The sequence below is a fragment of the Hipposideros armiger genome, unplaced genomic scaffold, assembly GCF_001890085.2.
Source record: "Hipposideros armiger isolate ML-2016 unplaced genomic scaffold, ASM189008v1 scaffold_65, whole genome shotgun sequence".
NCBI lineage: Eukaryota > Metazoa > Chordata > Mammalia > Chiroptera > Hipposideridae > Hipposideros > Hipposideros armiger.
In genome coordinates, this window is record NW_017731415.1 from 1,767,507 (window position 1) to 1,779,655 (window position 12,149).

Consider the following 12,149-nt stretch of genomic DNA (forward strand, 5'->3'; position numbering starts at 1 on the left):
GCAGATTTATTTCAATAAATACTTACATGTATTTTTCTCTTCCTTGTGATTTTCTTAATCTTTAGCTTACTTTATTGTAAGAACATAGTATATAATACATATAACACACAAAATATGTGTGAATCAACTGTTTAGGTTATCATTAAGGCTTCCAGTCAACAGTAGCCTATTAGTAGTTAAGTTTTGGGGGAGTCAAAATCTATATGCAGATTTTCAGCTGTGTGGGATGGAGGGGCGTTCGGTGCCCCAAACCCCTGTGTTGTTCAAGGGTCAACTTTAGTTTGAAATGGACTCTGGTGAGAAACATACCCTTTAATGTAGAAAAAAGGATGATGAACAAATTTTAGGGAGGGTAGAGGAGCTATTGATTTAGAAATTTGGGAAGAGTTTTTAACCATCGTCGGAATCATACTCAGTATGGAGTCTATATATAAAGCTACCATGATTGATGCTACTCATCCTCAGCCCTCTGCCAGCTTGTCACAGGGCGATTCAGGACCCCTCCCACCCAAGACAGGTTTCTAAGTTGCTTCTGGATGTATCGTGTCATGTCATTTACAGAGATGACTGGCATGTAGATGACATAGCCTCTCTTCTCTCTGGTCCAGAGATTGTCGCTTTATGCCAAATGTCAGCAATCTAGTCCTAAAAATGCCCAGTATCTATTAGAAGACATGCCCTCATTCACCTGACACTGAGTAGCTATCACAGAGCGGGTTCTTTGCTAGGAGTTGACAAAATGATGAGCAAGATAGAAAGAGCCCCCGCCTCATAGCTTGCATTCCTAGGCCCCTACCTGCTGCACACAGGAACCCCCTTGAGGGGACCCCCTCTTCTCTAGATGCGTGTGATGCTACATTTTAAGAGCACTGGATTCTGAGTCTTCGTGGAATCTATTCTTTCTCTCTTACCAACTCACCATGTGATCTTTCTCATCCTCTGTTTCCTCATCTGTGGAACTGGAGGCCGAAATGAGTTGTGTTAGGATCCTCTCAATTCTAGACTAACCCGATTCCTTGCCCTTAAGAAAATCTGTGCCTCCATTTCCATATGTGTTAAAGAGAAAGCATATTTGCCCTACTAATACCACTAACTGTTTCTGAAATTGAATTTAGATAACGTGTGAGAGAGCGTTACCAATATCAGGTGTCCATGGAAACATAAGCTGCTGCTAAGACCATGATAAGGATGACCGTTACTTTAGGACAAAGGAAGGCAGCTTTGCAGCTTCTGCTTGGAGACCCAGAATACTTACCTCTGCCACATAAACTGAAAGCATGTCTCCCTGCCCCTGTGCAGATAGCCGGCAGAGCTGACAGGTATTACGAGCTCTTATTTCTAGAGAACCTCCCCCTCCAGAGTGCTTAGAGCACAGTACATACAAAGTACTTCCATTGACTTAAGTCTCAGTTGCCTGATGAAAGAATAACTTCCTGTCCCCATTTATGGGTCTTCCCTGGGAGCGAGGCGCATACCAGTTTCTTCTCATTTCTGAAGAATGCTTGAGCCTTTTCTTTCTCTTGCGCTGCTGCTTGGGGCTTGTTTTTGTAAGCAGACCTACAATACAATTTGTTATTGCTCCTGAGCGTGATAGTTCAGAATCATAGCCCCCATCCAGGTCAGTAAATACTATCAGCAGCACCCAGGCCACCTTAGCCACGTCTCTATTGAGGGCGGTACTACAGACTCGCCCAGGAGGTACCAAGGGTGATCATTTTGTCCTTGATTCTATCTCAAACTCAAGCTCATGCCTGCCCTTGCAGCACAGAGTGGGCAAGGTGGCTGATTGGAGATAAGCGCAGCGTGCGTTCAGTGATTGTGCTCTTGGAGTCGCTTGGCTACAAGGTGGCACTAGGGGGATGTTTTGCATTTGTTGTAACATCATAGCAACTGGACTAAAAAGTGTATTTTGACTAAGAATGAAGACATTGTGCTATCATTTACACAGGGGTTTGCTTTTGGAATTCCTTGTTCAGCTAAAGAAAATGTTATGTCTATTGATTCTGTGGCTTGTGTGGGAACCTGCCACAGAACAAAGCCTACAAGTATTTATTGTGCTCCCCGCCATCACCCCACCACAAAAACGACAAAATGGCCCAGCCCCATGTGCAAGTGGAGAAAAAAAATGCAAAGGTCAACTCTGAGTCTCAGCAGCATCCTTTCAAAGGGAATTATTTGCAGACAAGAAATTTGCCAAAGGAAATTGTCTGTCCGTGGGTTTGAATGTGTTGTTGTCGGTGCTCGCGTTTCTGCTCAACCAACCACCTCATTGGTGAAGTGAGTCCCACAGGACCAAGCAAGCGGTTCATCTCCCCTTTGCTGCCCCCCAAAAAGAAACATAGACATCTCAGGCTCACAGGGAACAGAACTGTACTGCATGGAAGTCAGGAAATGCAGCAAATATGCATGTCCAGGTTACAGTGTTAAAGTTGATGTTCTACTTACTGGCTCTTACATGTACAAGGCACTGACAATGCACCCCACAATGTCGAATGAAGGAAATGGTGGGAGAATTCACCATTTCAGTTCTGTATCTGACAGCTGTAGTCTTTGTTACAGTTAAGGCATAATTCAAACGTAGACCAGAAATGGGTGATTAAAATCAAATTTAAAAAGATACAGTGTTCACATCACTGCTCATGTAACCGTTTCTTATTAATGTTAATCGCAAACAGTAAGGAGAAGACGGTAATGTATGATTATTGCCTAATATTGAACTATACCAGGGCACACCTCAGTTTGATCTGTTATAGATTTCCATGCCAGCAAAAGCATGGAGGCGGTTAGGATTGTGTTTGTTTGTTTTCATGCGTATTCAGTCAGTAATAAAAGACTATTGGTCTGATCAGTAGAAAGTCTTAAAAAATAATAAAACTAACACCAGCTGATTATAATTTATATTACAAAAAAACGGTTATGCTTTCCCTTCCAAGGAGGAAAAAATTGTCAGGGGTGAGCACTTTGGAGCTTTTTGATCACTTGGAATTCATCTTCATTTTTGCATCAGAGGCTGAAGCAGCCCCAGGCCCAGATGTGCAGTTGATTTTTGTTCAACTTCAACTCTTTGGGGAAAATTACACAGAATTGCATAATGTTTTCCCTGAATTCCCAGATTATGTAAACACACCCATTTCATTTTCACAACAGCGCTAGAGACACCCATTGGGACAGCACGCTAATACTTTTTTTACTCTAAATTGTATTTGGGGTGCAAGCCTTGCACAAAGAAGGATTTAGAGCTTTTAATAACTCAGGATATGACAACATTTTATGAGCCACTCTGCAAATACACATGGCTACATATTGGAAACAATGCACCTTCGCTTCCCTTCACTTTATCCTGCCACGCTGGCCTCTTTGATCACTTATGAAGCCTCAAAATAGAAAACTTGCCTGACTTGGTTTTGCATTCATGATCACTGACCTCTAAATTATAGTGATCCAAACTCGAACCCCTTCCCATATGTTTTGAGAGTGAGCTGTCTCTGGGTATGTTGCTTCCAACCTGGCGTGGAGTAGAAATGGTTTTGTTCCACTGGCAAGGCAGCCAATGACCAGTGAAAACGGGCCCATGTGCCATCTTTATGGCTTATTCTCTAAGCTTCCCAGATGCTGGAGCACTCTTGGATCCACTTGAAACATTCAGGTTGAGCTAGGGAAAGGGAGGCCTGCAGGGAGAGAGAGCCTTGTCTTTAACCCTTTGCCTGTGGTAAGTTCCACAGTGATGAATCACAGAGATAAAATGAGATTAGCTTATCTATGGCACTCTTGGGTCATAGTGGCCTTTGATAACAGTTTAGGCTTAGCCTGCAAAGCCACATAGGCTTTTGCATAAACAAATAGATGTAGTTTACGAGATTTTGTATATGAACTGACATCAAGATATTTTTTGGAAGGTTTAATGACTCTCAGAGGCTTATAGAGTGTTAAATATGAGATATTGGGTCAAAAGTAAAAATGGCAATTATGATAAAAATAAAAATTACTCGACCCTAAGACCAAAACAAAGGTTTGCTTTGAAAGCATTTGTTTATGTTGTCCCACATTCTGGACTCTTTCTGGAGTCAATAAATGCCATGTTTGCTAACAGAACGAGTGCTAGCAATTAGCAGAGTTCTAACCAATAGTAGGTAAATAGCTGCATGTTTGCTATGAAAATTGCCAGCACAAGACTAACTGGGATAGTACTTACCAGCTCTGAAAGGAATCCATCAGAGTTCTCTATTTAAGGAAAGGTGACATGATTCAGGATAAAGGGCATGGACTATGGAATCAGACAGGCAAGAGTTTGAATCCCAATTCAGGAATTTAAAAACCTCAAAATATTGCCTCAGGCACCACATCTATAAAATGAGGGTGATAATAATCTTAAGGAGCCCGTTATAAGGATTAAATAAAGTGAGGATATGAAAATAATACACATAGTGGAAGAAAAGCATTTTATGAGGGTTAATTCCTTTTGTTTTCTTGATCCCTCAAGAATATCATCTAAGAGCATAATTCTGCAGTTTTTTTCAGGAGACATAAAATCAAATATATTACTCTTTCCCCTTTGTCCCAGGCTTGCATAAACCTGTCAAAACTACATAAGGAAATGATTGCATCAGAGCCAAAGCATGATCTTCCACTTCTGGCAAGATGAATGACCAGATGTTTAGAGAAAACTCTCTCACTTTGCATTTAAACATGCTAGATGCTAATAGGTAGGTACATAGATAGATAATGCATGCATACATACATACATACATGCATGCATACATACATACATAGCATAGACACATATAGAGCTATAAAAGAGAGCAAAGTGAAGAAATATCCAGAAAGCTCTGCTTCACAGGGGTAAGCAAATCCTAGAGCTGGCTTTTTGTGGCCTAGGTTTTAGAGCTATGCACAATGTGGGAGAGAGATGGATAGGATGAAAGCCTGGACCCTGAGCAGGATGTGAAGTTGAACCAGATACCCTTCACGAAACCCAAAAAGCCAGGAACCCTAAGGGTGACATTCTTAGTAGATGAATTAGGAAGGAAGACCCCATACCACAACAGATCTGCTTTTCATGGCTCCAAGTGATGGAGGGTGCATGTATTCATCATATCTAAGCTTGTAGAAAAAAACTGCAAAGAGAAAGAAAAAAACTTAAAAAAAAATCCTCAAGAAGTCAAGAAAGAGATATAGAAAAGATAGAACAGATACCACAAAGTAAAGTTGTAGAAATAAATCCAAATATTTCAGTAACCAAAGTCAATGCAATTGTATTACCCTTCCCTATTAAATGACAAACTACACACACACACACACACACACACACACACACCATCAGACAAAATCCAGCTATAGGGCCGGCCAAGTGACCCAGTTGGTTAAGAGCTCGCTCAAGAGTGCGACCTCTGAGCAACTAATGGTTCGATTCCCAGCCCGAGCTGAGCTGCTGCTGAGCTGCCAACAGGTGGCAGGATGGCTCAGATAAAAAAAAAATCTAGCTATGTTTTGTTTATAAGAGACACTGAATGATTGGAAGTAAAGTTTAGAAAAACGTATTCCAGGCAAACATTACCTAGAGAAAGCCTTCATCACTATAATAAAAATATTAAACAAAAACAATTAAAGACAAAAAGTAATATGCTAGAGATAAAGAGATATGCTGAATTTTCTTAAAAGTTAACATTCCTCAGGAAACTGTCATAATGTTGAGTTTATATATAATGAATAACATAGTTTCAAATATTAAAGGCAAATTATCAGAATTACAGTGAGAAATATATGACTTCACATCACAGTAGGAAATTTGTACTTATGGTTTGCAGTAGAATACAGAAAACTGGAACAACAGAATGCATATGCTTGACCTCAAGAACACTGTTCCAACAATTGGAGAATAGAAATTCCTCTGAAGGAGACACAGAAAATTTATAAAAATCAATCATATCGTAGGGCAAAAAGCAAGTCCCAACAAATGTTAAAGAATCCATTTTATCAGGCAAATTATAAACATATCAGTTATAAAAAGAGAAATGCATACATATGGACATTTTAAAATCCTCTTTTAAATAGCCTATGGGTCAAAGAATAAGTCTTAAATGAAACTACTATGGAAATTAAATTACAAGTACTACTAAAATATGTGAGATGGAGCAAAAGCAGTACTTAAAGAGATATTTGTAGCCTTGAATGCTTATATTAGAAAAAAATGTAGTGAGCTAATCATCAACCGAAAAATTTGGCAAAAGAGCAGCAGACTAAACCCAGAGATAATGGGAAAGAATGATTTTAAAAACCTAATGAAATAGAAAACAAAAATAGAGGGTCTTTAGCATCAAAAGTCCATTCTTTGAAAAGAATAATGAATTAATGATATTGATGACAAAAAATGAAATTGCACAAACAACATAAAGGACATGAAGGGATCTATAATTGCAAATGCACAAGAAGTTAATCAGATAATAAGGTGAAATTATAAATGTATGCAGATAAATTTGAAAATGTGGGTAAAAAAAGACATAATATATATATATATGTATATATATATGTATATATATATATATAAATTATCCAAACTCATTTGAGAAAATATTAGAAAATGTGAATAGTCCTATAACCATGAGAAAAGTGATATCAATAATTAACTTTATTTCTACTGGAAAACACTAGACCACAAGGTCATGCATATGAGCTTTGCCAAATATTCAATTCCAAAATACATAAACTCTTTTGCACAATAGAAAAAGAGGGAATCTACCCAAACTTTTTCTATAAGGCCAATATTAACCTTGGATCCAAAATTTAACACGCAGTATAAGAAAATAAAATTACACACCCTTCAAATATCTAAAACATTAACAAGTATAAAGAACATTTGCAAACCAAATTGAGCAATGGATTTTAAAGTGATGTATCATAAATTTGGGTTTTTCCCTGGAAGCAAGGTTAGTTCATTATTAGAAAATTATTTCATGTGATTCCTCAGATGAACTGATTAGAGGAGGAAACTGCAGGACATCTTAATACATATCAAAAAAAGGTAATCCTATAAAATTCCACAAATATTCATGATAAAAATTCTTAGCAAACTAGGAATAGAATGGAACGTCCTTAACTTGATAAAGCATATCTATAAACTCTTATGGTAAATATTATAATCAATGGTGAAATATTTTCAGAAGCCCCTTGAAAATCAGGAATATATGAGGACGCTAGCTCACCACTTCTGTTTAACATATTGGGAGTTCTACAGAAACGTGACCTAGAGAATAACTTATATACCAGGAGACATGCACCAGCATGTTCATAGTAACTTTGATTTTCATAGCAGAAAACTGGAAATTACCCAATTACCCTTTGACATAGAATGGATAAATCAATTGTGGCTTCTTCATATAATGGCCTCATATATGGCAGGAAAACAAATGAACCTTATCTATGTGTGCCCACAGGGATGAATCATGTTGAGAATAAAAGCTTATCACAGAAGAATACTATATACAGTGTCATTCCATGTAGATGAAGTTTACATAATGTTCATAAGCAGGAAATTTTTAATACATATTTAAAAATACATATCTGTAAACTATAAAGAAAAGGAAATGATTAACAAAATTCAGATTTTTGATCACATCTGAGGAGCATAGAGGATGGAAGCAACAATTGTTGGCATCTTAAGCTGGTAATAGATGCACAGGTATTATTATTAGATTCTTCATTTCATATTGTCTATATGATATTTCATAGTGTATAAAACAAAAAAATGGTTATGAATGTGGATGGAGTATACATTCTTTCTTGATATAGTGTCATGTTTCCCCATGGAAGACATCCATTCTTGAAAATTGCAAATGTCATGTGCAAGAAACCTCACAGTAATCATTTAACTCTTGTTTTTTTGAGCTACTAGGTCTGTGGCCAAATTATTTTGTTTTCCTTCACATTCTTCTTCTTTTTTTTTCTTTTTTAAATTAAAATTTATTGGGGTGACAAGGGTTAGTAAAAGTACATAGGTTTCAAGTGTACAATTCTGTAATACTTCATCTATATATCCCATTGTGTGTTCATCACCCAGAGTCAGTTCTCCTTCCATCACCATATATTTGATCCCTTTTACCCTCATCTACCACCGCCCCCACTTACCCTCTGGTAACCACTGAACTATATCTATGAGTTTTTGTTTCTTTATTTGTTTTTCTTGTTCCTTTGTTGCTTTCAGTTTTATATTCCACACATCAATGAAATTTTATGGTTCTTGACTTTTCTGTCTGACTTATTTTGCTTAGCATAATAATCTCAAGGTCCATCCATGTTATCGCAAATGGCACTATTTCGTCTTATGTCAGAGTAGTATTCCTTTGCATTCTTCTAAATCTACACTTTTGCTTCTTATATCTATAGGCCCATGTCATGCAGCACTTGTAACTATGTACTCACTTGGTCATTTGCAAATTCCCTAACTTCCCTCAAGTATTTCCTCATCTGCAAAGCAGAAAATGTAATACCTACCCCATACCATGGGGGTAAGAATTAAACAAAATGATATCAGCCTGGAATTTAGTAAGTACTAAATAAATGTTAACAATTATTGACTGTTGTTATGAAATGAAATAGCTTACGTAGAATTCCAGGAAAATTTGGGCACAAAATAAACATTGAATACATCATAGTATCATGGACCCAGGCCTTACTCATTTCCCTTTGATTATGACTTCCTGGAGACAGTTGTCCCTACTTCCAGGACTATACCCATTTCCATGATGCTCAGCCCTCTTCACCATAGGACACGTCCTTTGAGGCAGGTTCTCCGTTTTCCCATCTGTGTGTCTGCATTGCCTATTACAGTTCATTGTTGAGGTGGTCCTGAATGCTTATTGGATTTTTATTTTTAAGCCACAAATTGGCATCTCTTTGCTAGTTATCATCACCTGGTATCTCAAAGCTCATCATAGGGACACCCTGGAAGGCTTTACTGTCCTGGTCTCCTTAACTCTGAGCTGTATGCTCCTCTGAGCTGATTAGTTGATGACCTACTTTGTCTAGTCAGCCATCACAGGTCCTTCCCCTTAAGTAAAATTCAGTGAGGTAACATAAAAGCTGCTACTACACAGATGACATATGAGATCCTCAGAAATTATTTTTGTTCCACTCTCTCTCTCTCGCTCCTTCTCACTCTTTCCCTGCATTCAAGCAGTTCTCAGAATTCCAACAATGAATTGTGGCTTCCCAGTCTATTAATAAGAGATGTGATAACTTACTCCTGCTCCATTTGCTTTAAACTTGAAACTCCTATGACCCCTGCTTACCCAATAATTATATTCAACTGATGCAGTTACCCCTGGCCTGCTCATGGTATAAATATTTTATCTCTTCCTTATCCTTGTTTGTTCTCTGTTTTTGCTATGTGTTCTTTCTCTGTGTAATCCAGAATATGCGTCACAGTTGCTCTCTTTTGGATTATAAGGTCAAGTGTATGATCTATACAATGGTCAAGGATGTGCAGAGGAGATTGCTGGGAAAGACTCTCTTATATCATTAATTTTTCTTTCAGTGGCCAAGCTCCCCAAAGCACTAAAATTCAGCACGCAGTATGTTCTGTGACTCTCTAACCTCTCAAAGAAAGACACCCCCCTAAAAAATGAGGCATATTTCCATTCAATGTACTGTGTGCACAATGCAAATATTGTAATCCAAATGAACATTTAGAAAGGAAAGATGAAAACTCCAACAAGACCATTCTACTCTCTGAGAGTTCGCAATCTAAATATGACAAACATATAGAGTGAGATAGGAGACAAGAAAGTGGGTGGTAATGATATTGCTAATGTCCATTCAGGAAGTGGAAATACATACAAAGAGGAGTCAGCTAGTTCTTGGATATTGATCAAAGAAAAAAACACAAACATATAAGAGGAGAAAAAGGTCACGTTATTTCATAACATTTTCCTGCTGATTTTAGGTGGTTACACACTGGCCTACCTCCACTGCCCCCAGGATTCTGACGTATTTTGGCTAACATTATTTGCAATGTCCATAAACTCAAAGGAGGCTAGTTCTAAAGGGAATATGAGACAATAGTCATTGCACAAAAAAGAAAAGAAATACACATAGAGGACAGAAAATTCATAGGAACTTGTGAAGCAGCCCGGCAGTGTTACCCTAGTAGGAAGTAATGATTACTACAGAAAACACTGGAGTACTTCCCCTCCCCCACCACCACTAAAGGCAGTCATATTTCCCATAAAATTCTCTATGTGCCAGCCACACTATGTCTGCTGACCCCAACTGATGCGAGGGGTACAGTTTGTGGGCCTTACCAAGTTCCATTTCACAGGTGAGAGGTGCCTGCAGTGGTTGTGATTTACCCCAAATCACACAGACAGAGACAGAGGTGAGCTGAGGACCCAGATCTAGTCATGCTGGGCGGCCCAGCCTGCAACTCTGAAGTAAGGCCCGTGCAGGTGTTTTTATGCCAACAATTTTTGCTAGCAGGAATAAAACTAGATCAGAAGAGTAGAGAGGTTTGGTAAATACCACCCAAGTGTTGGGGTCAATAAAACAGACCCAGAACTTGATTGAATAAAACATCTTGCTTCCACCTCATTGCATCCTTGTCCCTGTTGATCAGCTGTAATAGAGCATGACTGGGGTATTGATTGACTGAAGCAATTCGCAGGTATTTGGGGCCTGAAAGCCGCCATAGACTATCAAGAAGGCAGTGCTCTCCCCAGAAGCCTAAAATTAGGAGGGTTAAGTGAAGGGGCACTGGGGCATACGGTGTGCTGTACTCACATCAATTCGGCAAATGACCTGTTTGAAGCAGAGTACGCCTCATGATCTGCACCCACGAGTTACAGATAAGCATACGAGTATGTTGGTTATTGTCTTATAAACAGCTGTTGATGAAGGGCCAACTTAATTATTTTCCATAATTTTAATTTCTAAAACATTCTCAAAAACAGTGAAAGCAGATTGGATGCACACTTCTACATTTGTTCTCTACTTAAAAAAATAAAAAATAAATAAATCAGAGAAACAACAGCAAAGCAAAGTGTTAAGGGCATAAATCCATCAAGACATGGAAAGCAAAAGGGAAGATGGCAATACACAAATTCTGGAAGCTAGAAATCAGAGGGACTCATGGGAAATACATGAGCAGACCCAAGATACTACTATCTGAGCTAAAATAATGAAGATTATTGGAAAGTTTGAGAAACAGCCATGCCCGGGTCCCCTCTCCCACTCCGTACATTCAGGAGGCTGCTGTACCCCCACCCTGGCCAGTGACTGTATCTGTATTCCTGAAGAGGGTCGGATGGTCTCTGGGGATGGGTCCACCAGGCACAGTTGAGAGCAAGGCTCCAGGAAAGGTGTCTCCAGGAAGATAAGCTGATGGACTACCTGAAGTATGGGCATCCTGAGCGGGTACTGACATAACTGGTGAAGGGTTTGAGCTGAGTTAGTGATAAATATTTAGAAAACTAAACAAATGTAAATACAAGATTGTTATTACCTCCCGGGAAAACAGCAATGGTTCAGGAAAGGAATTGTGATGGCAGTTGACGCCATGCTCAGTTTCAGATCGCCTTTAAATAGTATAATTATGTCAACACTGGATATTGATGGAATGAAAATGGCGGTGTTGGGATGAAGTGGACATGGGACGGAGAATATGTGTGACAGAAGCAGAGCGAAGAAGGACGGTTAAGTCCTCTGTGTTTGGAGTGGGTAATCAATGTTTTTAAAGTTTGAACATTTTTTAAAAAGCAGTATAGGAAAACTGACTCTGGGTGGTGAGCACACACTGTGATACATAGATGAGGTATTATAGAACTGCACCCTTGAAACCTATGTAATTTTACTCACCATTGTCACCCCAATAAATTTAATTTTAAAAAAGCAATATTAAAAAAAAGAGCAATATAAGTATATGATTTAGAGATATGAAGGTAAGTGCCAAAATAATCAGTTGGGGGAGGAGGGAAAATGTAGGGTTTATTTTTATGACAAATCTTATAAAACAATTCAATTCCTCAAATGTAGAACTAGATTTCTTTGATTTAAAATATGTACATATAGGGCCGGCCGAGTGGCGCGTTGGTTAAGAGCTGGCTTGGGATGCCAGAGGGCCCCAGTTCGGATCCCACATATGAGGGCCAGTGACACTGCCC

At 38.7% G+C, this 12,149-nt stretch overlaps 1 protein-coding gene across 4 annotated transcripts in view; it reads left to right on the forward strand.

The window, feature by feature from the left end:
• SAMD12 (sterile alpha motif domain containing 12) overlaps window positions 1–12,149 on the forward strand; it is a 389,349-nt gene that overhangs the window by 297,632 nt on the left and 79,568 nt on the right. The gene's annotated exons all lie outside the window — the stretch shown is intronic.